The sequence below is a fragment of the Oncorhynchus tshawytscha genome, linkage group LG20 (assembly GCF_018296145.1).
Source record: "Oncorhynchus tshawytscha isolate Ot180627B linkage group LG20, Otsh_v2.0, whole genome shotgun sequence".
NCBI lineage: Eukaryota > Metazoa > Chordata > Actinopteri > Salmoniformes > Salmonidae > Oncorhynchus > Oncorhynchus tshawytscha.
In genome coordinates this window covers 38336664-38342843 of record NC_056448.1, presented here as the reverse complement: position 1 = coordinate 38342843, position 6180 = coordinate 38336664, and the positions used below count along the sequence as shown (strand labels likewise).

Here is a 6180-nt window from a genome sequence, read left to right as displayed (position 1 = left end):
ACGGAGCAAAAATCCCAGAACCACACAGGGGGACCTAGTGAATGACCTGCAGAGAGCTGGGACCAAAAGTAACAAAGCCTACCATCAGTAACACACTCACGCCGCCAGGGACTCAAATCCTGCAGTGATAGACGTGTCCCCCTGCTTAAGCCAGTACATGTCCAGACCCGTCTGAAGTTTGCTAGAGAGCATTTGGATGATCCAGAAGAAGATTGGGAGAATGACATATGGTCAGGTGAAACCAAAATAGAACTTTTTGGTAAAAACTCAACTTGTCGTGTTTGGAGGACAAAGAATGCTGAGTTGCATCCAAAGAACACCATACGTACTGTGAAGCATGGGGGTGGAAACATCATGCTTTGGGGCTGTTTTTCTGCAAAGAGACCAGGACGACTGATCTGTGTAAAGGAAAGAATGAATGGCGCCATGTATCGTGAGATTTTGAGTGAAAACCTCCTTCCATCAGCAAGGACATTGATGATGAATTTGGCTGGGTCTTTCAGCATGACAATGATCCCAAACACACTGCCCGGGCAACGAAGGAGTGGCTTCGTAAGAAGCATTTCAAGGTCCTGGAGTGGCCCTAGCCAGTCTCCAGATCTCAACCCCATAGAAAATCGTTGGAGGGAGTTGAAAGTCTGTGTTGCCCAGCAACAGCCCCAAACATCACTGCTCTAGAGGAGATTTGCATGGAGGAATGGGCCAAAATACCAGCAACAGTGTGTGAAAACCTTGTGAAGACTTACAGAAAACGTTTGACCTCTGTCATTGCCAACAAAGGGTATATAACAAAGTATTGAGAAACTTTTGTTAGTGACCAAAAACTTATTTTCCACCATAATTTGCAAATAAATTCATTAAAAATCCTACAATGTGATTTTCTGGATTTTTTTCTCATTTATCACAACAATGTCGTAAACCTGTCATAAAGCATCATAACAAAGTTCACATTACATGTAATGCTGCTCACCTGACAGTGAGTTCACGGCCAAAGCCTGCATTCTCGAAGTGACGACCTCCACTGGTTTATCGGTAACTTTCGACCCTTTTGGCATCACATTCTGAGCGTGGTAACCGGGGTTGCTGATGTTGCCAGCCGGTTTAAAGTGTGCCACCACGACGAGCATTCCCGTGTCACCGTTTGCCATGCCGACGCCCACCTCCTTGGAGCTACGCCACACCAGTTGTGTGAACTGCCCTGAAACAGATGAACAAAGAAAAAGAGAGGGAGAGGAAATCAAAGAAAGGGAGCGATGATTGACAATGGAGCACAATTATCAGCAAATTCTTTTGGATTATCAATACGTTTAACATTGAGGAAAATATCAACGCAAGGCAGACTTTAAACATGACATGCTGTGGTCAGAGATGACCGTTTAAAGCAAGGTGTAATTTTTAGAGCTATTTTTTAGACCTCTTTGGCGTAGCACATTACATTACTGTATACTCCCGAGTGGCTCCCGAGTGGCGCAGCGGTCTAAGGCACTGCATCTCAGTGCAAGAGGCGTCACTACAGTCCCTGTTTCGATTCCAGGCTGTATCACCTCCGGCCATGATTGGGAGTCCCATAGGGCAGCGCACAATTTGCCCAGCGTCATCCGGGTTTGGTCGGTGTAAGCCATCATTGTAAATTAGAATTTGTTCTTAACTGACTTGCCTAGTTAAATAAAGGTTACATTTATTTTTTAATTAAAAAAAAAATACTTGTCTTCTACTTTTAATACTGAAAGGTTTACCTGTTTTGTCCTGATGTCCTGGTTTGGAGAAGTCATAGTTCTCCTCTTGTTTGTACCAGGCGTCCACCACCTCTTGACCTTATCGGAGAAATAAAGAAGTCATACATTAGATGATAAATGTGCACATCTTGAGGGATCCCCTGGGAATGTACTTATTGAGAAAGAAGTGGATGTTCAGCCAGTAGATCCAAAGGTTAGGCATATCCAATGGTTAGGCATATCCAAAGGTTAGGCATATCCAATGGTTAGGCATATCCAAAGGTTAGGCATATCCAATGGTTAGGCATATCCAAAGGTTAGGCATATCCAAAGGTTAGGCATATCCAAAGGTTAGGCATATCCAATGGTTAGGCATATCCAAAGGTTAGGCATATCCAAAGGTTAGGCATATCCAAAGGTTAGGCATATCCAAAGGTTAGGCATATCCAATGGTTAGGCATATCCAATGGTTAGGCATATCCAATGGTTAGGCATATCCAATGGTTAGGCATATCCAATGGTTAGGCATAGGGATCGAAATTGGTTAGGATTAAGGTTAGGCTTGGAGGGATGGGGTTGGTGAGGTTAGCGTCAACGTTAAGGTTATGGTAAGGGTTAAGGTTAGGCATAGGTTTAGCAATCCCCATCCGGAACCATTCAAAATATGCCCGCAGTATGTACTGCCTATTGAGAAATCCCTGTCCCTGCAGACCAACCGTCCTCCTGGTTCTCCCTACCCGTAGCAGTGATGCCCGCTGACCCCGTCTTGGCCCAGATATTTTCACCATGGGGGAGGATGAGTTCTTCAGCACCCGCTCTCCCAGTAGAGTTTCTGCCCATGCCTGCGCCCCCTGACTCAGGGCTGGGTCCAGTGTGAGGGCTGGGGCTCCATGTGCCATCCGCTGGTTGTTACACGCCCGTAGGAAGTCTAGGTGGAACTGGCCCAGGTCTTAGAGCAAGCAGACAGACAGATGGATGGACTGCACATTAAGTTAAAATACTTGTTCCAACTCCTAACGACCGAGACACTTGCGATGACTTGAAAGGATTGTATGGTTGTAAGATTTATGGCCAAAATTCAGAGGGCAAAATTGGGCCTACTACCTATCCAATATTATTATGTTATCATAATGGGAGACATTTACTGAAAATTCATTTAAAACATCTCACCAGTGCCGTTCGCCTGAGGAGGAGCCTTATATGCAGGTGAAGAGGATCTGGCAAATTTAGACTGGGGTACACTCAGGCCCCCTCCTTCTCCGGCTGTAGGAAAGAAAATATATTTGTCAGTTGAGAGATTGAGGTATCCGATGCTGTGTCATACAATGGGTTCATTCAGAGATACCTAGTTTATCTTTAGTAGTTGCTTATTTGCCGAGAGACAATCGTAACTGGGCTGTTGTATGGGATTTAAATCTAATTGTCTTTTTCAATTTTTGTTCACCAATCATTGCAACCAATCAATGATGTGTTACCTGTGGGGAAACATTTGGGGGCTCTAGAGGTGGAGCTACCAAGTGGTAGGACATTCTTCTCAAAGTAGCCCGCGTTGCACATGTTGCCAGCTGGGTGGTACTGGCCCACTACAAAGATCGTTTGCCCATCTGTGGCCAGGCCCACACCTACCTCGCTGCAGTCCTTCCAAACCACCTGGGTGAAGTGACCTGGAAATAACAGCAGGGGCTACTGTTAGTATAGAAGTCAGTATATGTATACGCTCAGTATGTCGAGGATGGAGAGCAACAGGTACTGTAGGAGGCCTATTTGGACACTGTTAGTGATTGGAAATAGAGTCAGATGTGGTCTATGAAATTAATCCAAATAAACGGGTGATTCATTAGCAAGGTTAAACTCCAGAAATTACTTTTTAAAATTGTGGTGGCAGTAAAAATCTAATCAAATCAAATGTTATTTGTCACATACACATGGTTAGCAGATGTTAATGCGAGTGTAGCGAAATGCTTGTGCTTCTAGTTCCGACAATGTAGTACACACCTGTCGTACCCTAGATTCTGCAGATCGTGTATCTCACCTGTACTGGAGCTGAAGCCAGGCTTATTGAAGTGGTAATCTTTGATTTCACTGTACCAACTGTCCACTGCATCCTTCCCTTTAAAATGCATTCAGAAAAAGATAAAAAATGGAACCAATTTGTTATCAAATGAGCATTCAGGAAAATGATCCACTCAAAATCAGTCTGCATATGCTAGTTAATAAGTGGAGAGGATAAGTTGTGTACACAATATCCACTGTAGGCTCTATTCAATATTGTACTTTCCACTAGTTGAGCTGCATATTCTGTTACACAGGGTGGAGCAGGTGAACCCACGTGCAGACTCAGATGAGGAGACAGGGATAAGGTAACTAAGGTATTTATTGAAAAGCTTGGGGGAGATGGGGTGCAGGCCAGGGGAAGCTCGGGTGGGTAGCAGGGAACCAGGAACTGAGGCTGGGGCAAGTGGAGTAGGGGCAGGGTATGTAGTTCCGGAGCGGAATCCAAGTAAGCAGTAGAGCGGGGGTCCAGGGCAGGGAAGCAGGACTGACAAGACGAGGGACTGGAGGCAGGGACCAGGGTCAGAGTGGACGGAACTGTAGCGGAGCGAAAAGCAGCGTCAGGCTAGGGAAAACCATGCACAACAGGATAACAATCTCTATGCAGGAACAAACAGCTTGAACCGTAGAGTGACTACGCAGAGGCTACAAACTGGCAGTGTGGAAATGGCAGGGCTGAGTATTTGTAGAGGCCTTGATTATGGAACAGATTGCAGCTGGTGGGGATCTGCTCTGCCTCCAGCACACCTGTCTCCACTCACACAATCACATACACAGAGAGAGCGAGAGAGGGAGAGAGAGAGAGAGGGAGAGAGAGCGTACTAGGGGAGGGGTGGCATGTTAGGGAGACACAGGATGAGAAGTAGAGGGCATGGCAGGAGCAGATGTAACATGTTCAATGTATTGCACAATAAAGAATTTATTAGATTTTCTTTCTTTTTTTTCTGACATATGCTCACCAACAGGTTTTTTGGGGTTGAGCTGTATGCGTAGTAAAGGTTTTCTCCGTGATTGGTGGAGCTGTGCTTCAGGCTTTTGATTGACAGAAGATGGTCTGCCCATTTCTGGGCGGAGTTACACAGGTCTCTGCTCAGAGCTAGGGGCGGGGCACCATGCTTCCTGCGATAGTCATTATGAGCATCCACAAACTGCCTCTCAAAACCACAGTCTGGAAGACAGACAGACAGACACACACACACAAAAGTTAACCGGTATTACAGATTGTGGTGTCCAATTACTATAACTAAGCAGTAAAACCATTTTTAAAACATCCTCACAGCTACAGTTAGACTGAAATCATTTGATATTTTCCCTCAAAATCATTTATCTTTAAACTTCTTTACAGTTCAAAGGAAAATATTCATTCCTTCAAGGTACAACAATATTGAAGTTATGTTTGATTGAGGTTAGCTAACAGAATAACAAGACTAGTTAATGATGTAGCTAGTAAATAGGGTTGTCTATGAAAAACCAAAAAAGGAGGGACAAAAATAAATCCTTTGGCATAGAGAACAATAATGTCTGATGTCGTGGAATGATAGTGGAAAAATATTTACTCACCTGTCATTGTTTTGTTCTTCTGCTGAACTGCAACAGAGACAAGAGTCAACATTAGTAATTATCCAGGTTATCTGTTGGAATGTATCATGTAGTAGTTTGTTTGAAGGCTTGACACCACCTTTAAAAACCACAGTAATTGTTGAGTTTACTTGTGTTTCATACCATGAATTTCATCCTGTATCCTTTGGTCTCACTATTGAGTGTGTGTGACAACATAAGTGATCATTCAAAACACTTGCTTGATACATCAGACATTTGCAAATGTACATTTATGGGGAAATCATACATTTTACAAAAAAAAATGTACATTATTGGTTTCCTTGAGTAGGGGAAAAGTAAATATTCAAAATATGTGATAACTCTTCACTAAAAGAAAATACTGAACAGTCCATATTGATATACAGCACCAGACGAAACTTTGGACACACCTATTCATTTCAGGGATTTTTCTACATTGTAGAATAATAGTAAAGACATCAGAACTATGAAATAACACATATGGAATCATGTAGTAACCAAAAAGTGTAAAACAAATCTAAATCTATTTTAGATTCTTCAAAGTAGATTCTCCACCCTTTGCCTTGATGACAGCTTTACACACATGACATTCTCTCAACCAGCTTCATGAGGTAGTCACCTGGAATGCATTTTTTTTACCCTTTTTTCGTGGTATCAATTGTTTTTAGTAGCTACTATCTTGTCTCATCACTACAACTCCACGTGCGAATCAGGAGAACGAAGGTTGAAAGTCATGCGTCTCCGATACACAACCCAACCAAACCGCACTGCTTCTTAACACAGCGCCATCAACCCAGAAGCCAGCCGCACCAATGTGTCCAGAGGAAACACCGTG

At 43.5% G+C, this 6180-nt stretch overlaps 1 pseudogene; it reads right to left on the bottom strand.

Moving 5' to 3' along the window:
• Positions 1 to 935: 935 nt before the first annotated feature.
• LOC121840213 lies at positions 936 to 5459 on the bottom strand (annotated as a pseudogene).
• Between the last annotated feature and the right edge of the window lie 721 nt (positions 5460 to 6180).